Here is a 20,462-nt window from a genome sequence, read left to right as displayed (position 1 = left end):
CCAAAGACATAGGTAAGAGAAGGGGCGGGGATTTAAAACAGGAATTTAGGGAGCTAGGGTGGAAGCTGAGAGCCAGGACAAACCATGTTGTCATCTCTGGTTTGTTGCCGATGCCACGTGCTAGCGAGGTGAGGAACAGGGAGAGTGCAGGTAAACACGTGGCTGCAGGGATGGTGTAGGAGGGAGGGTGGATAATTGGAGCACATTATGGGGAAGGTGGGACCTGTACAGGTTTGCACCTGAACCAGAGGGGCACCAACATCCTGGCAGGGAAATTTACTATGGCTCTTTGGGGGGTTTAAACTAATTTATCAGGGGTATGGGAAAACGAGCTGTTGTCCAGAAGCCAGTGTTGAGAGTAGTGAGATACTGAGGAGGGTATCAAGGTTGCAGGAGTGTGCCAGCAAACAGAAAGGTGGGTTGAAGTGTGTCTACTTCAATGCAAGGAGCATCCGGAACTTGGAGGGTGGGTTGGTACTTGGGACTATGATGTTGTGGCCATTACAGAGACATGGTTAGAACAGGGACAGGAATGGTTGTTGGAAGTTCCGGGGTATAGATGTTTCAGTAAGAGTAGGGAAGGAGGTAAGAGAGGTGGAGGAGTAGCATTGTTAATCAAGGATAGTTTAACGGCTGCAGTAAGGCAGTTCGAAGGGGATCTGCCTACTGAGGTAATATGGGCCGAAGTTAGAAATAGGAAAGGAGCGGTCACATTGTTAAGAGTTTTCTATAGGCCCCCAAATAGTAACAGAGATGTGGAGGAAGAAATTGCAAAACAGATTATGGATAGGTGTGGAGGTCTCAGGGTAGTTGTCATTGGTGACTTTAACTTTCCAAATACTGATTGGAACCTCTATAGGTCGAACTGTTCGGATGGGACAGTTTTTGTACAGTGTGTGTAGGAGGGTTTCCTGACACAATATGTGGATAGGCCGACAAGAGGGGGGGCCACATTAGATTTGGTACTGGGTAATGAACCGGGCCAAGTGTTAGATTTGTTTGTGGGAGATAGTGACCACAATTCGGAGTCTTGCACTATTTCAATGGAGAGGGATCGGGCCATACAGCAGGGCAAGGTTTATAATTGGGGGACGGGTAATTATGATGTGATTAGGCAAGAATTAGGGAGCATAAGATGGGGACAGAAACTGTTAGCGAAAGGCACAAATGAAAAGTGGAGCTTGTTTAAGGAACAAATACTGCTTGTCCTTGATAGGTATGTCTCTGTCAGGCAGGGAGGAAATGGTCGTGTGAGGGAACCATGGTTCACAAAAGAGGTTGAATGTCTTGTCAAGAGGAAAAAGTAAGAGTATGTAAGGATGAGAAAACAAGGTTCAGTTGGGTCACTTGAGGGTTACAAGGTAGCAAGGAATGAGCTTAAAAAAAAAGGGCTCAGGAGAGCTAGGAGGGGGCATGAGAAGTCCTTGGCGGGTCGGATCAAGGAAAACCCCAAGGCTTTTTACTCTTATGTGAGAAATAAAAGAATGACCAGGGTGAGGTTAGGGCCAGTCAAGGACAGTAGTGGGAACTTGTGCATGGAGTCAGAGGAGATAGGAGAGGTGTTGAATGAATATTTTTCTTCAGTATTCACCAAGGAGAGGAGCCATGTTTTTGAGGATGAGAGTGTGATACATGTGGGTAGGCTGGAGGAGGTAGATCATCTGAGGAAGGATGTATTAGCAATTTTGAAAAAACTGAGGGTCGACAAGTCCCCTGGGCCAGATGGGATATATCCAAGGATTCTTTGGGAGGCAAGGGATGAGATTGCAGAGCCTTTGGCTTTGATCTTTGGGTCCTCACCATCCACGGGGATAGTGCAAGAGGACAGGAGAGTGGGGAATAGTGTTCCTCTGCTCAAGAAAGGGAATAGGAATGACCCTGGTAATTATAGGCCAATTAGTCTTACTTCGGTGGTCGGTAAGTTAATGGAAAAGGTCCTGAAGAATAGGATTTATGACCATTTGGAAAGATGCAGCTTAATCCGGGATAGCCATCACGGATTCGTGAAGGGTAAGTCTTGCCTCACAAATTTGATTGAATTCTTTGAGGAGGTAACTAAGTGCGTAGATTAAGGTAGAGCAGTTGATGTCGTATACATGGATTTTAGTAAGGCTTTTGATAAGGTTCTCCATGGTCGGCTCATGAAGAAAGTAAGGAGGTATGGGATAGAGGGAAATTTGGCCAATTGGATAAGTAACTGGCTATCACATAGAAGACAGAGGGTGGTGGTGGATGGAAAATTTTCAGACTGGAGACCAGTTACCAGTGGTGTACCGCAGGGATCAATGCTGGGTCCTTTGCTATTTGTGATTTTTATCAATGACTTGGAGGAGGGGGCTGAAGGGTGAGTCAGTAAATTTGCTGATGACACCAAGATTGGTGGAGTAGTGGATGAGGTAGAGGGCTGCTGTAGGCTGCAAAGAGACATTGATAGGATGCAGAGCTGGGCCGAAAAATGGCAGATGGAGTTTAACCCTGATAAGTGCGAGGTGATTCATTTTGGTAGAAAACATTTGAATGCGGATTACAGGGTCAACGGCAGGGTTCTGAGGAATGTGGAGGAACAGAGAGATCTTGGGCTTCATGTCCACATATCTCTGAAGGTTGCCACTCAAGTGGATAGAGCCGTGAAGAAGGCTTATAGTGTGTTAGCATTTATTAACGGGGGCTTGAGTTTAAGAGCCACGCCATTATGCTGCAACTATATATGACCCTGGTGAGACCACATTTGGAGTATTGTGTGCAGTTCTGGTCACCTCATTATAGGAAGGATGTGGAAGCATTGGAAAGGGTGCAAAGGAGATTTACCAGGATGCTGCCTGGTTTGGAGGATAGGTCTTATGAGGAAAGGTTGAGGGAATTAGGGCTTTTCTCTTTGGAGCGGAGGAGGATGAGAGGCGACTTAATAGAGGTTTATAAGATGATGAGGGGGATAGATAGAGTGGATGTTCAGAGACTATTTCCTCGGGTGAATGTAGCTGTTTCAAGGGGGCACAGCTATAAGATTCAGGGTGGGAGATATAGGAGGGATGTCCGAGGTAGGTTCTTTACTCAGAGAGTGGTTAGGGTGTGGAATGGACTGCCTGCTGTGATAGTGGAGTCGGACACTTTAGGAACTTTCAAGCGGTTATTGGATAGGCACATGGAGCACACCAGTATGACAGGGAGTGGGATAGCTTGATCTTGCTTTCGGACAATGCTCGGCACAACATCGAGGGCCGAAGGGCCTGTTCTGTGCTGTACTGTTCTATATTAAAGACCTGTCAGCCAGAACTCAAGCATCGAGATCGTCTACTGTTCCTGTGATCGGAAAGCTTGGGAGACCATGATTATCCACTTGGCACTTGGGCAATGATGGCAGAAAGGAGCTGTGATTTACAATTGTAAGGGAAGATGCGCCCTTTTGCAAAGCAATGTATTGTCTCCTATGTTTAACTCCAGCTGACATTTGATGTATGACCAAGAAAAACAACAACAACTGGCATTTATATTCTGCCTTTACCATAATAAAACGTTCCAACACATTTCACAGAAGCATTATGAAGCAAAACTTGACAGAGATACAGGGTGCATTAGGCAACATCCTTCTTTTATTCTATCATGGAATATGGGTGTCACCTATAAAGCCAGCATTTATTGCCCATCCCTAATTGCCCTTGAACTGAGTTCTTTACTCGGCCATTTCAGAGGGCAGTTGAGAGACTGGAGTCACATGGAAGCCAGATCAGGTAGGGGAGACAGATTTCCTTCCCTCAAGGGCATTGGTGAACCAGTTTGGGGGGGGGGGGGGGGATTACAAGTTGCTGATAGTTCTGGTTACTTTTACTAGCTTTCAATTCCAGATTTTATTAATTGAATTTAAATTCCACCAGCTGCTGTGGTAGGATTTGAACCCACGCCCTCAGAGAATTAACCTGGTTGTCTGAATTCCTGGTCCAGTGACATTACCACCATGCTTCCTAAAGTTTGCTCAAAGAGGTAAAGGAGTGGTGTAAAAGAGAGTCAGAGAATTTTAGGGAGAAAGATTGGGAGCTAAGGGCCTTGGCAGCTGAGGTCAAGGCTGCCAATGCTGAAGCAATTATAATTTGGGAAGCTCAAGAGGCCAGGGGTAGAGGAGTGCTGATATCCCAGTGATTTGTGGGAATGGAGCAGAGTACAGGGATAAGGAGGATGAGGCCATGAAGGGATTTGAAAACAATTGGGGCTGGAACATTATGACCGTTCGCGCCGGTGGGACCCCTCTATGGGTTTCCTGGTGGCGAGGGGTGCATTCAACAGGAAAGCCCGTTGACAATGGCGGGACCAGAAGACCCTGATGCTGGCCAAAGCTAGTGGCTGGTTGCATGGAAAATCCCGTCCAAGGACGCAAATTTTTACATGGAGGCTTTGTTTAACCAGGAGCCATTTTAGGTAATTGAGCGTTAGGTTGACGGGTGGATGGGATTTGGTACAAGTTTGGACAGCAGAGTTTTAAATGACCTCCAATTGACCTCATATGGTATAATTTGAGAGATCGACCAGGTGTGCATTGGAATAGTCAAGTCGAGAGGTAATGGAGCCATTTGTCATGGAACAGTTCAAACCACCTCGTTTAAATTCTAAACATTAAATTTAAACACAACCGTATTTAATCCTTTGTCCTTTTCAATTCCAGATTGGTTGCCTTTTGATTTTTTTTGCCTCAAGGCTCAATATATATTTGGTGATTTAGAGGGGAAAAGTCTAATTTTTTTTTGTGTGCAGCTCAATTTCTTCATGTCAATGAGAGGCTGTGAAAAGACCCCTTGGGAAAGATGTGGCCATTCAGCTGCAACGTGCAGTTTCTTCCTGATTTCATGCACCGATGCTTTCACAGAAAGCTAAATTATATTTGTCAGCGAGGGACCAGCTTCTGATTTATTCACGTTTTCACTCCCTTTATCTTTGAAAATGCTCAGCCACCTCTTAAATGAGTGTGACCATGACCTCCAACACACAGAGTAAAGCAGGTAAGTATTTCCACATCATAGAGCTGCCCAGGTAATTTGAACACATTGATAATCTTGTCTTTTTTAAAATTCAAACAAAAAAAAAGGCGAATCAATAATTAGATTTGGAACACAAATGTAATAGTATGGCACTGCAAAATCATTCAGTGTGGAATGTAAAGACGTGATGCATTAAACAAGCTGAATCACTCATCCCAGGATTTAGTGATTTATGTCCAACGTATCACGAAAGACCTGGCTTGATCTGAAAATTCTGGTTGTCTTGGCTTGGAGTTTGAAACTTGATAAAGTCTGCCGCTTAATACATGGCCAGACCCTGATACGTGGCCTTAATTTTACTACACAATGAGGCCAAGACAATACAGGTACATGCTGAGGAAAACCAAGAAGAGTAAATGAACAATTTTGTTGCATCGTGATCACAAGGAAATCAAGGCGGGCTGAACACTCCGCTGCCCGTCACCAGCAGCGGGTTTCCCGATTCGGTGGAGAATCGAGCATTAGCCTAAAAACAGGATTGGCATTGGGCGCCGATCCCGTTCCGATGCTCCGGTCCCTCACCGGCAGGAACAGTCAACTACATGCCCCGCACCGGTGGCCCCACGCAAAACCGCAAATTGCATGGATTTAAATGCCATTGAAGGGCTGGAAATCCAATGCTCCATCCTCTGCGATGCTCCAACCCTCCGAGCTAGGAGTCACGCGGGTGAAAATTGGTGCAAGCATTTACGGGCATCACCCAGACGGCATGGCCATTGAGTGGGAGCAAGTAGGTAGGAAACTTTTCCAACCTTTTCAGGTTTGCTGGTGGATGTATGCCTGGACCTCAGGGATGAGCGAAGAACGACTTGATGGTGACTTAATGGCAAGTGCATGGATTTGGGGTGTTCCTTTGACTGAGACCCCCACTGCTGTATAAATTCATTAGTACCCACCCCCACAACTTGCACCTACAACTTACAGGCTCCTGGCTGTTGAGACTGCTGACTGCCGAGAGGATGCAGGAAGTGCTGCTGCCAACTAGCCCGCCCCTCTGGAAACCCCATCCCCAGCAGTATCATCAAGGGAATGGGCATGGCCATGTTCAATCGCCGGCCCACCAGGTGTTGGCACACCTCTGTGCACTCCTGAGAAGTGCATCACAGCAGAGGGAGCAGGCACCCCAAACAAAGAGCACATGCACTGCGGCTGTCAGAACCTCCCATGGCACACAGTCCCTCACAGAGTAAAAGCCTCACCTGTGGCACTATCAGCTAGCCCACCCCTGAAGATCAGGAGATGTCTCCAAGCCCTGCCTGTCCACTACACCCCTGATCCCATCCATACCACCCCCAGCTGGGATACCCGACCTGCTTCCCGTCACAACCTGTTAGTCCAGGATCCACGTAACACTGCAGCGAAGGTCCCAGCAAAATCACACTTCCCTCACTCACCCCATCTGTTGGACATGCCAGAGTCTTAGCATGAAGATGAATGGCTGCACAGTATGAACATCTCCACCACACAACCAACTGCCACCCTCCTGGTGGGATAGCACAAAACCCACCCAGTGAGGAGCCCCACAGTAGACCTCACTGGGAGAAACAAGACAGGGGCCACAGAGCCGATCGCAAACACTAATTGTCACCATGTTTTATAGCACTGCAGGTCGTCGCCATGCGCATGCGTGGCCATGGACCCGGCCATTCTCCAGGAGTTTATATCGTGGGAGTCGAGAGCTTTACTCAGCGTGGCTGCCAGTCCCTCACCGGTCTCAGGTTGTAAAATGCCACAGTTCCCACACCGGTGTTGGCGTTTATCCTCCAAAACGGTGAATACAGCCCATGGTTGTGGACTACAGTCAGCTATGGCGCGTTATCCACGTGGCCACTGCTGCTGTCGCAGATCCATGGCAGAGAGAGTGCCAGGGTCACGACCCTGCACAAGAGGAGCCAGCCCAAGGAGATCAGGGGCCAGCTAGTGGGGCTCAAGTGTCACGTGTCCAATAAGCCAAGAAGATGCAAAGGAGGCACCAAATCTGGGCACGTGTATACCGTCGGCACCTGTCCATTAAGGAGCTATCGGTCTACATGTTCCCCCCAATGAAACATGCTGCGAGGAGGCCAGAGAATCTCGCCCATAGTTAGATTCATGCTGGACAAAGGTGTTTGTATGTGTTGAGTTGGTTAAGTTCCAATTGTGTTTCTATTTTGCTTAGAGAGGGCTAAATAGTAAATAAATAGGCCAGCAGAGTTATTTGATGTTGCTTCGCAACTGGGGCCTTGTAAGATATAAGAAGTTTTAAAGTTTTAATTTAACTAATTTGTTGGCAATTGGAGACTGCATCTTGGAGAGTTCATATCTCTCAACTCTGCCAGAAGAAAGACTGGGCAGGATAGGAGCTGCAAAGAGGCAGGCTTCCAAAAGTACAAGTTACAGTACAGGTAATCAGGGATTTGGAACAGAAAGAGTGTTTACGACAACTGGAGTTAAATGAACAGAGACCAAGCTATTGTTCGGAAGAATAAACAAAATGTTCTGAGTTAAGGAGACAATTGCAATAGCCATACTTAAAATGGTAATTGAAACACCTGATGGAATCAAGAGTTAAAGCAATTGTGAGCTGTTTGCACAGCAGTCAAGACAAGGAAATCCGAAAGGGATTGATGAAATATCCTGGACTGGATTCACTGTTAAACGTGGAGCAGAAGCTTCCTTTAAAAGTGTAATTTCTAAAACCTGGACTGGATTTTGGATGCAAACGGCCAAGGGAAAGCATTATAAATCATGTTTTTGGGAATGGAGTTTTGAAATTCTCTTGTGACAATTCATATCATAGGCACCATGGTGGCGCAGTGGGTACTACTGCCTCATGGCGGCGAAGTCCCAGGTTCGATCCCGGCCCTGGGCCACTGTTCAGGTGAAGCAACTGTGTTAACCACTGTGCTATCATGCTGGAGTTTGCACATTCTCCCCATGTTTGTGTGGGTTTCACCTCCACAACCCAAAGATATACAGGGTAGGTGCATTGGCCACGTTAAATTGCCCTTTAATTGGAAAAAAATGAATTGGGTATTCTAATTTTTTTAAGTGACAATCCATACCGAGCAGAAGGAGGCCATTCAGCCCATCAGGTCTGCATCAACCCTCTGAAAGAGCACCCTACCTATGCTCACGTCCCTCCTCTACCCCTGTAACCCCACCTAACCTGCACATCTTTGAACACTAAGGCACAATTTAGAATGGCCAATCTACCTAACCTGCACATCTTTGGATTGTGGGAAGAAACCGGAGCACCCGGAGGAAACGCATGCAGACACGGTGAGAACATACACACTCCACACAGACAGTCACCCAAAAGCTGGAATCGAACCCGGGTCCTTGGCACTATGAAGCAGCAATGCTAATCACTGGGCCAGCATGCTGCTTATCATCTGGAGGGATTCTGAGGAGACATCCACAACCATTCATGGGTTCAGAGTGGAGAGTGTATTTGGCCAGTCATCTTGTAAGCTTAAAAGAGACTTTGTGTTAATGAGACCATTGTAGATTAAAATGTATTTGCTGTTAATCCTGTGTGTAATTGCTAAGCTAAGGGGGGTGTAAAAGCATATTATATCATGATCCAATTTTAATGTTTTTTTTCTTGTTGTTAAAACTAATTTGCAGTCCTGTTGACTCTGTTTCACTACGTTTTACGAGAAAAATAGAAGTTACGATCTTTTGTTCCATTCCTCGATCTTCCCATCCAGGTATAACATGGGATCTGGGATCGTAATAACATATATATATATATATATATATAGTGTTATAAATGTGAGCCATTATAAGATAGTTACCTTTTAAACTGTCTCTTTCAATCTAAGGTCAAATAGAATATCCAGGAATAGGAGATGGAAATCATGTTTAACTCTGCCCAGAGCAAGGCTAATGTGATTTGGTACCATGGGGCAGAGTCCCTTGTCCAAACTCATAGAAACTCCAAGTGCTAGTTACATAAGAACATAAGAACATAAGAACTAGGAGCAGGAGTAGGCCATCTGGCCCCTCGAGCCTGCTCCGCCATTCAATGAGATCATGGCTGATCTTTTGTGGACTCAGCTCCACTTTCCAGCCCGAACACCATAACCCTTAATCCCTTTATTCTTCAAAAAACTACCTATCTTTACCTTAAAAACATGTAATGAAGGAGCCTCAACTGCTTCACTGAGCAAGGAATTCCATAGATTCACAACCCTTTGGGTGAAGAAGTTCCTCCTAAACTCAGTCCTAAATCTACTTCCCCTTATTTTGAGGCTATGTCCCCTAGTTCTGCTGTCACCCGCCAGTGGAAACAACCTGCCCGCATCTATCCTATCTATTCCCTTCATAATTTTAAATGTTTCTATAAGATCCCCCCTCATCCTTCTAAATTCCAACGAGTACAGTCCCAATCTACACAACCTCTCCTCATAATCCAACCCCTTCAGCTCTGGGATTAACCTAGTGAATCTCCTCTGCACACCCTCCAGCGCCAGTACGTCCTTTCTCAAGTAAGGAGACCAAAACTGAACACAATACTCCAGGTGTGGCCGCACTAACACCTTATACAATTGCAACATAACCTCCCTAGTCTTAAACTCCATCCCTCTAGCAATGAAGGATAAAATTCCATTTGCCTTCTTAATCACCTGTCTCATTACACAGGACAAGATCTAGGACCGCTTGTTCCCTCGTAGGTTCCATTACATACTGTTCTAGGAAACTATCGCGGATACATTCTATAAACTCCTCCTCAAGGTTGCCTTGACCGACCTGGTTAAACCAATCGACATGTAGATTAAAATCCCCCATGATAAGTGCTGTACCATTTCTACATGCATCAGTTATTTCTTTGTGTATTGCCTGCCCCACCATATCGTTACTATTTGGTGGCCGATAGACTACTCCTATCAGTGACTTTTTCGCCTTACTATTCCTGATTTCCACCCAAATGGATTCAACCTTATCCTCCATAGCACCGATGTCATCCCTTACTATTGCCCGGATGTCATCCTTAAATAACAGAGCAACACCACCTCCCTTACCATCCACTCTGTCCTTCCGAATAGTTTGATACCCTCAGATATTTAACTCCCAGTCGTGACCATCCTTTAACCATGTTTCAGTAATGGCCACTAAATCATAGTCATTTACGATGATTTGTGCCATCAACTCATTTACTTTATTCCGAATACTACGAGCATTCAGGTAAAGTACACTTATGTTGTTTTTTTTACCTCTGTTTTGAATCTTAACATCTCCAATTTTACTCCTTTTGTTATTACTGGGCCTATTCACTGAGCTCCCCTCAGTCACTGTACCTTGTACTGTCGCCCTTTTAGATTTTTGACTATGTCTTCTCTGCCTTGCACTTTTCCCCTTACTTCCTTTTGCTTCTGTCCCTGTTTTACTACCTTCCAACTTCCTGCATCGGTTCCCATCCCCCTGCCACATTAGTTTAAACTAGTTATTACACCTTGACACAAAAAAGGGGCAGTTGCTAGATACAGACTCTCAGCGTCAGGAAAAAACACAACGCCCTGGACAGGAAGTCTGAACACAGCTGCTACTGTGCCATGCAGAGGGAAAGACTCTTTTTGTGTTAATCACCAAGCAGAATGCTGGTGAGAATGATTCCCTGTTTGAAGATATAAGACCTGCAGAGATTTAAAGACCAGAGGGAACCTTCCTGCTGGAAATCTGCTTGATGATACTCAGGAGATTGAAGGGACATGGGATAGTGGGAAATTTGGCCAGTTGGATAACGAACTGGCTAACCGATAGAAGTCAGAGAGTGGTGGTGGAAGGCAAATATTCAGCCTGGAGCCCAGTTACCAGTGGCGTACCGCAGGGATCAGTCCTGGGTCCTCTGCTGTTTGTGATTTTCATTGATGACTTGGATGAGGGAGTTGAAGGGTGGGTCAGTAAATTTGCAGACGATACGAAGATTGGTGGAGTTGTGGATAGTGAGGAGGGCTGTTGTCGGCTGCAAAGAGACATAGATAGGATGCAGAGCTGGGCTGAGAAGTGGCAGATGGAGTTTAACCCTGACAAGTGTGAAGTTGTCCATTTTGGAAGGACAAATATGAATGTGGAATACAGGGTTAACGGTAGGGTTCTTGGCAATGAGGAGGAGCAGAGAGATCTTGGGGTCTATGTTCATAGTTCTTTGAAAGTTGCCACTCAAGTGGATGGAGCTGTGAAGAAGGCCTATTGTGTGCTAGCGTTCATTAGCAGAGGGATTGAATTTAAGAGCTGTGAGGTGATGATGCAGCTGTACAAAACCTTGGTCAGGCCACATTTGGAGTACTGTGTGCAGTTCTGGTCGCCTCACTTTAGGAAGGATGTGGAAACTTTGGAAAAGGTGCAAAGGAGATTTACCAAGATGTTGCCTGGAATGGAGAGTAGGTCTTATGAGGAAAGGTTGAGAGTGCGAGGCTTTTTCTCATTAGAACGGAGAAGGTTGAGGGGTGACTTGATAGAGGTTTATAAGATGATATGGGGAATAGATAGAGTAGACAGTCAGAGACTTTTTCCCCAGCTGGAACAAACCATTACAAGGGGTCATAAATTTAAGGTAAATGGTGGAAGATATAGGGGGGATGTCAGAGGTAGGTTCTTTACCCAGAGAGTAGTGGGGGCATGGAATGCACTGCCTGTGGAAGTAGTTGAGTCGGAAACATTAGGGACCTTCAAGCAGCTATTAGATAAGTACATGGATTACGGTAGAATGATGGGGTGTAGATTAATTTGTTCTTAATTTAGGACAAAAGTTCGGCACAACATGGTGGGCCGAAGGGCCTGTTCTGTGCTGTATTTTTCTATGACATTCAAAAGGACGCTGGAAGGTTCAACCTAGTGTGCCAAGGAGAAGGGATCCTGTTGGAAAGCCAGAAGGAGTTTGAGAATTTATCTCCAATGCTACATATCTGTATGAATGGGACATGGGGGGACTGGATTCTCCGATTTTGAGGCTATGTCCTGCCGTCAGCATGGGAACAGTGGTGTTTTACCACCAAACATTCGCCGCAAAACGGCCAACGATCCTCCGTTTGGCTGGGGGCTAACATGAAGGCAGTGTAGAGCACCTGACTCTAGCGCCCGATATAGCCCGGAGAATTGCCGGTTCCATGGCTGCGCATGCGCGCGGACCCGGCCTGCAAAATAGTGGCCGGCTCACGAGCCTCGGACCAACCCCAACAGTGCCCCAGCTGCTGCCGAAGTCCCCCTGCCTGCGGATTGGCCCTCCCAGACTGTGGCGGCGCTGGACTGAGTCCACCACACCGAGTTCCCGACAATGAATAGCACATGCGACTGACGCTGCCAGGAACTCGGCCAGTTGGGGGTGGAACATCGGGGGTGGGCCTCAGGGAACATCCTCGAGTATGTTGCATTGAAGGGGCGGCGCATTGTGAAAGCGCCGCCTCCCCCGATTTTGTCGGAAACGGGTATTTTCCGGCCGATTGTCGAACCCAATTTTGCCGTCACCGTCCGGAGAATCCCGCCCGGGGATTTTGGTTTTGTTAATCAGTTAATGGGGGAATGCAACTTTTCTGTATTTTAATGTATTTGTTGCTGACGGAGTAATGTTTAGTCAATGTTGATTTTAATTTGTTTGTTACAGTAGAGGTCATAGAACTAGAAATCATGTTGTGTGAATCTTTCTAACTTGCTGAGAAATTCACATTTTTAACGGATATCAATCCCCACGGGGGTTGTAATAGACACAGAGAGAGTGAGACAACTGTCTTAAAAAATACTAAATGGGAGCACTTACTTTTCAGAATGCAAAAGAATTCTTCAGTCTCCTGAGGTTTGCTTTTCTATTCAGAACATAAAAGCACACTGGAGCCTAATATTAAAAATGCAACAATTTAATACACTGCCAAACGTAAGAGTATCTGAGTGCAAAATAGCACTTTTATTTTTCCCATTCAGTATATAACCATCACCCTTTGCAAAGAACGTAAAATTTCCCTTTAAAATTTGCTCAAGTTTGGCCTGTCTGAACATTAATCTATTGGAAGGAATTGTCAATATTTGGACCAACAAGATTTCTAATGAAGTTGCTCTGTGACGCGTGCTGCATGAAATTTAAAGACATTTAAAAGGCGGGATTTTGTTGGGTCAACAGGTCTTTCACACAGGAGTGGCACCAGTGGAGTTGCTGATGGACTGATGCCTCAGAACGTGATTAAGCCTGACTTTCCCTAACCTGGGCAGCAAAGTAAAGTTGCAGTGAGACTCACAGCGGAAATATCATGACAACAGGACACCAGGGAGGAACTTTCAACTGGAGGCCACAGTTTACACCTTCATCGGAGATGGTGCACACTGGCTCCCATTCTGCTCACATACCCTTCTGTACCTGTGCCCACCATATTGGCTAGGATCTAGTTCAGGCCAACCTGAGCTGCCCACATTGCCACCTGAAAATCCAAGTCAGTAAGCGAAGGCACGGAGTTGGTATGTTGGCCGCAAACCAGCCTGGACACCAGCGCCACCAAATTGCATGTCCGCCCAGCTCCAATCTGACCCTGATCCATTTGCATATCCAGCCCGAAGTTCCTGGAATTACCAGCACTACACGTTAGTGGTATTTAAGATTATAAAAGGGTTTGATAGGACAGAGAAGATCATTCCACCTGTGGAGGTAAACCACAACTAGGGACCATAAATATGACTGATGAATCCATTCGGGAATTCAGCAGGAATTCCTTTAGTCAGAGAGTGGTTACAGCTTGGAATTCACTATCACAAAGTGTAGATGAGGTGAATAGCACATGGAATCTAGATCAACATGAGGGAGGAAGTAATGAAAGGATATGTTAACAAGGTACGATGGTGAATGATAGGTGGAAGCTTCCGTGGAACAATAAAATAGAATGGATCTGTTGAGCTGAAAGGTCTGTTTCTGTCTTGTAAATATTATGAAATACTGGTTGCAATCTACTGGGTGCATCCTGCCGGAATCGGAACAGGACATGTCCGGTAGATCCCAGGAGAGGCGTCTCTCAGGATTCCTGATGGTTTCCTGACGGTTGCTATGCCACATGAGATCTAATGAGATCTCGAGAGACGTCGCAATTTGGATCCTGCCCACAATGGGTGGGACCCAGACTCACGAAGTTGAGTGAGTTTAAAAATTCACTTAACACTGCTTACGCCAGATTGAATCAGCGCTTGGGATCTATTGGACGCTGTTCAACAGTGGTCCCCACAAACCAATTGATAGGTTCCCGCATGATAGGCTGCGAGCTAGTCAGCTGGACCACGAGGAGCCACCCTACCACCGTACTATTGCCAGAATGTTTTTTAAAATAAATTTAAAGTACCCAATTCTTTTTTCCAATTAAGCGGCAAATTAGCATGCCAATCCACCTAATCTGCACATTTTTGGGTTGTGGGAGTGAGACCCACGCAAACATGGGGAGAATGTGCAAACTCCACACGAACAGTGACCCGGGGCCAGGATCAAACCCGGGTCCTCAGCGCCATGAGGCAGCAGTGCTAACCACCGCGCCATTGTGCCGCCCTACATTGCCAGAATGTTGTCTGTATCCATAGCCTTTTCAGTATCCAGTGCCTTTCTTAATATCATGCGAAATGAATTGAATTAGCTGAAGACTGGGGATCTCATAAGAAGGCCAAGATGGATTATTCATCCGGTATTTCTGGCTGAAAATGGTTGCAAATGCTTCAGCCTTGTCTTTTCGTTCCCCCTCATTGAGGATAAGGATATTTGCAGAGCTTCCTCCTCTTATTAGAACATAGAACATAGAACATAGAACATATTAGTTGTTTAATTATCCACTGCCATTCATGGCTAGATGTGGCAGGACTGCAAAGCTTAGATCTGATCCGTTGGTTGTGGGAATGTTTAACTCTATCTTATCACTTGCCAATTCTGTAGCTCTGTGTTGTAGCTTCACCAGGTTAACACATTTTTGGGTATGCGTGGCACTGTTCCTGGCATGCCCTCCTGCACTTTCATTGAACCAGATTTGATCCCCTGGCTTGGTTGTAATGGTAGAGTAGGGGAATATGCCGGGCCATGAGGTTACAGATTGTGATTGAATACAATTCTGTTGTATCTTGGAGACCCATGCAAATACATTCCGGTGCCTGTGTGGACACTAGCAGACAGTGAAGATCTGATAGCCACCTATTTTGTGCTGTGCACTTTCTTAGCTGTGGGAAGGTGAAGGATACATGCAAAAGGTTATTGGTGCCAAAGGCTAGAGCTGCTTAAGGAGGGCAAAGGCAGGGTGATCCAAATACTTCTTCATCCATTTTTATGGTGGCATCTGCTTTTGTGCCCACTGAAAATTAATGTTGTGCGTTCAAGCCATATATTATGGTGGATACCTCATTCAACCAATACATGGGCATCCTGTTCTGCCTCATAGACAGCGTGTGCATTAGCTGCCAATCTCTTGACCACATTGAGCCTGCTGTTGATCTCAGACCCTCGTTATGATTTTCTTGGGTCCACATCATTTACTTTTCCCTAAAATAAATGCATAATGAACAAAGGAAATGAAGAAGGAATCTCATTTCAACTTCACAAGGATTTTATTCTTCATAACTATTCAAAAGAAGGTTTCTTGAACATATGGTCCCCCACTAATAGCATCTACTTCTTTCTGTCACCAAAATGTTATTTCATTAAGAAGCCATTGTTCTTACAAATAGACCTCAACACTAACTTGATCACTGAAGCTGAACAAGAGGCGTCAAATTGAACTTCAGTATGGGTGCAACACAGGCGGTAGTGGATCCAACGTCCATATACCCGAACAGGCGCCGGAGTGTGGATTTTCACAGTAACTTCATTGTAGTGTTAATGTAAACCTACTTGTGGCACTAATGAAGATTATTATTATTATTATTATTATATACGCACCAGCTGATTTTCTTTTCAAGCATACCCTCTTGAAGTTAACTTTCACCCTGGTTGCTTTCTTAACGTGACAAGTTAATCTTTCGATGTTTTTTGTGAAAATTAAATTCCATCCAAAGGAAGAGATATTAGTTGGGGTGATTCGTAACTTTAAGGAGGATCTTAATGAGGAGATTGAGGTGGGGAAGCAGTAGCATTTGGTGGTCATACTTTTGTTCAGCAACTCGTCTCGCGTTCAATTGATGGTACATCAGGTACTTAAACATCAGGAACATCCCTTGGTTCCTATTGGTGCTCAATGCTTCACAGCTTCTGTAGAGCTGTTGATTCCTAGCTCTTGGCAGATGTTTACTCCTGCCAGGTTGATTGAATGTTGGCTGCTTTCTGCCATGGGTTTTTATGAGGACCACTGTAGATTTATTTCACTAGCTGCAAGCTGGAGTAAATGCTACTTTTCCCTCATGAAATCCAAACAGAACTGACTGCCACTGTCCGCAAATACATGCATTTAATTGAATTAAAATAATCTTCTACATCCCCCCTCTATGAAAATGTGGCATTCTTTGGAACATGGCATTCTTTGTACGAGGTCTTGAAGGTTCATTCACTTTTCCTCAGGTCAACCCAAAACCATGCCATAGCTCTCCGGAATTTATTTTAATTCTCTCTGGTATTCCAGCTGTTCCTTGAGGTACAATTTTCACGTGAATAACTTATGGCTAAGCAATCCTCCAATTTCTTTCCTGACCTCGCAACTGTGGACTCTTCAGTTCAAGCCTGGACTTCACTGCCTTCTTACTTAGGTACTGTGGTGGTATGATTAGCATAGCTGCCTGCCATTGGTGCAGAACACCGGCTTACCATTGGCCCTGGTCGGTCATGTGCCTCTCGACCGGTTGGTTGAGACCAGTCATGTGACGGCTCCCCGATTGGTCGAGAGGCTGAGTTAACCCCGCCTCCAGGTCAGGGTATAAATACCCAGTACTCCCGGCGGTGTCATTCTACTGTAATCGACCGCAGGGCTAACATCTAGTAGATTAAAGCCATACTTTTGTTCAGGAACTCGTCTCGCGTTCAATTGAAGGTACGTCAATTTAATCTACTAGAAATTTGAAGATGGAGCTCCGGATCAAGCCTGAATGCCTCCGCATCAGCCCGCAAACTCCGAACGCATCGGAAATCTTCAAGCATTGGCTGGCGTGTTTCGATAGCTATCTGGCGACCGCAAGCAGCCCCCCCACCATGGCACAGAAGCTTCATATTCTCCATTCCAGCGTGGGCATGGCGGCCTACGCGATGATAGGGGAAGTAAAGGAGTATGACGTGGCCGTGGATATGCTAAAAGGACAATTTCTTAAGCCGGTAAACCGAGTGTTCGCCCGACATCTGCTGGCTACCAGACAACAGTTCCCCGGTGAGTCCTTAGACGATTTTTACCAGGCCCTCGCTGTCCTGGGGAGGAGTTGCACCTGCCTCGAAGTTTAAGCCACTGAGCGCATGGAACTTTTGATTAGAGATGCGTGGCTGGGATGCAGTCCCCCACTATCCGCCAGCGGATGCTGGAAAAAGACGACCTCAGCCTAACTGAGGCACGGACTTTCTCCACCTCCCTGGAGGTCGCCGACTTAAACGCCCGTGCCTATGACCCCAGCCGCGCTGCAGCACCCTGGGCCTCCTGGCATGCTTCACCACCGCCATCCACCGCTCCCGACCCCCCTCAGTCATGCGCCGCGGGACGCCCCGACAAGTCCGCGGGGCCCTGCTGCTATTTCTGTGGGTTTGCCAAACACCCCCACCCGTGCTGCCCGGCCCGCTCCACCCTTTGTAAGAGCTGCAGGAAGAAGGGCCATTTTTTGTCGGTCTGCCAGGCCAAATCGGTCGCTGCTGTGCCATGCAGCGACCGAGGATCTCCTCCTCCGGGCCCTTCCGGGCCCTTCCAGCGCACCGCGCCAATCTCCCCCCCCCCCCCGCCCCCGGGCCCCTGCACCTGGCCTGCACGCCTCCAAATCGGTCGCTGCTGTGCCGCGCAGCGACCGGGGATCTCCTCCTCCGGGCCCTTCCGGGCCCTTCCAGCGCACCGCGCCAATCTCCCCCCCTCCCGCCCCATAACTTCATTAAATTTCCAAACACAATCATATTGACTCTGGCATGAGTGGCAACATGGGAGTGGAGGACATCATAGTCATTCGAAGCTAGACTTTGAACCATTCCTTCATCCATCCAGGGTTGGATGTTGGGGAGGGAATCTGATCGCGCAGAAGCAATGGAGAAGTATCTGATTAAATTTATTTAAAAAAAAAAAGTGTGAGTACCCAATTATTTTTTCCAATTAAGGGGCAATTTAGCGTGGCCAATCCACCTACTCTGCACATTTTTTTTTTGGGGTTGTGGGGGTGAAACCCACGCAGACACGGGGAGAATGTGCAAACACCAAAGTATCTGATACACTGGGTATCGTCAGCATACACTGGGAATCCTGACCTCACATCATTGAATTATGTTGGTGAATTGGAGTGTCTTTAGTTCCTTAATCCTTTCAAAATCAGAAAATTCTGTCTGAATTTCGACACACTGCACTCTAAAAGGCATGCCGGCCACGTTTTCTGTGAGCACAATCTTTCTTTATTCAACAATATTACACATTGATTTGACAGACGATGAATGAAATATGCATCGCCCCAATGCAATTCATTTGAAGCTGAGGAAAATTCTTAAATAATTGAAGCATTAATTGGAAAAAAGCAACTTCAAGGGCACGATCGCGAGTATCTCTTTCCTTCCTGAAGACTCCTGCCATGGGGAAGGGAGGTTAAAGACTGTCAGTGGACAAGCCCTTCTGCTGCTTTCTTTCAGTTGGCCTTAATCCCTCACAAGTGAAACAGTCACCAACATCAGTGAGAAGGCAGCTTATCTTTATGCTGCGGGTGGGCTAAAAATATTCCATGCAGTAGCTATGAGACATACTGCGAAATATGCCTTTCTGCAATACCGTCTTTGAAGGATAATGCAGTCATTCCACCCCTCTGCTCTCAGGAAAATGTTGGTGTGGGAATGAAGTGTCATACAGGCAAGACCTGACAAGGGTGAACCAGTTGGGATTTTACAATAATCCCACAGCTTCATCGTCATTTTTAACATTGCAAGCATTTATATTATAAATATGAATAGTGTAGATAAATGAAGGAAACAAACTCTACTTTTTATCCAACTATTTATTTATTTTTCTGTGTAAAATCCAGCTCAATCAGGCCTGTTTCTATTTAGAAATACAATTATAGTTCATTATATATGACACTGGGATACAACTGAACTAAGAAACTGGGGCAACACAGTGACACAGTCATTAGAACTGGTGTATCACAGCACCAGGGACCCAGGTTCAAGTCCGGCCTTGGGTGACTGTGTAGATTTTGCACACTCTCCTTGCGTCTGCATAGGTTTCCTACCACAGATGTGTAGGGTAGGTGGATTGGCCAGGCTAAATTGCCCTTAGTGTCTAAAATTCCCCTTAGTGTTGAGTGGGGTGACTGGGTTATGGGGATAGAGTGCAGGTGTGGATCTTGGATAAGGTGCTCTTTCCAAGAGCCAGTGCAGACTCGATGGGCCAAATGGCCTCCTTCCGCACTGTAAAATTCTATGATTGGCCATGCTAAATTGCCCCTTAGTATCTAAAGATGTGTAGGATAGGTGAGGTTATGGGGTTGCAGGGATACGGCGGAGGAGTGGACCTAGGTAGGGTGCTCTTTTAAAGGGCCGGTGCAGACTCGATGGGCTGAATGGCCTGCTTCTGCACTGTAAGAATTCTATGCTTCTATGATGGTCATGCAGTGTTGGCACAGACTGCACACAGTAGCTGGCATATCTTTATTCAGTAAGGACTATGACTCAGTCGGAATCGGTAGAAACACATCCAGAACAATGTGAAGCAGGTCCAGATCATGGTGAAACAGAAATATAGAAAAAAGGAACAGGAGGAGGCCATAGGCCATTCGGCCCTTCAAGCCCGCTCTGCAATTCATTATGATCGTGGCTGATCATCCAACTCAATAGCTTAATCCTGCTGTCCCCCATATCCTTTGATCCCCCCTAAGTGCTACATCTAACTGCTTCTTGAAAACATACAATGTTTTGGCCTTAACTACTTCCAGTGGTGATGAATTCCACAGGCTCACCACTCTCTGGGTGAAGAAATTTCTCCTCGTCCCTGTCCTAAATGGTCTACCCTGTATCCTCAGACTGTGGCCCCTAGTTCTGAACACTCCCACCATCGGGATCATCCTTCCTGCATCTACCCTGTCTAGTCCAGTTCAAATTTTATAGGTTTCAATGAGATCCTCTCTCATTCTTCTGAACTCCAGCAAATACAATTCTAATCTCTCCTCATACGTCAGTCCTGCCATCCCAGGAATAAGTCTGGCAAACCTTTTCTGCACTCCCTCTAAAGCAAGAACATCCTTCTTCAGGTAAGGAAACCAAAACTGCACACAATATTCCAGGTGTGGCCTCACCAAGACCCTGTATAACTGCAGCAAGACATCCCTGCTCCTGTACCCTCTCACAATGGAGGCCAG

The 20,462-nt window shown here is 46.1% G+C and overlaps 1 protein-coding gene and 1 long non-coding RNA gene across 3 annotated transcripts in view; one reads left to right on the top strand and one right to left on the bottom strand.

Annotated features, from left to right (window-relative positions):
• LOC119970610 overlaps nt 1-13,192 on the top strand; it is a 39,526-nt gene extending 26,334 nt beyond the window's left edge. The window contains exons 2-3 of the long non-coding RNA XR_005461650.1: nt 8,637-8,719; nt 13,123-13,192. This is a non-coding gene — a long non-coding RNA (uncharacterized LOC119970610). The remainder of the gene's footprint in view (nt 1-8,636; nt 8,720-13,122) is intronic.
• sv2ca (synaptic vesicle glycoprotein 2Ca) overlaps nt 1-20,462 on the bottom strand; it is a 315,141-nt gene that overhangs the window by 201,726 nt on the left and 92,953 nt on the right. The window lies entirely within an intron of this gene.

Source organism: Scyliorhinus canicula, chromosome 8, assembly GCF_902713615.1.
Source record: "Scyliorhinus canicula chromosome 8, sScyCan1.1, whole genome shotgun sequence".
NCBI lineage: Eukaryota > Metazoa > Chordata > Chondrichthyes > Carcharhiniformes > Scyliorhinidae > Scyliorhinus > Scyliorhinus canicula.
Note: the sequence above shows the minus strand (reverse complement) of the source record. Positions and strands in the feature narration are given on the sequence as shown.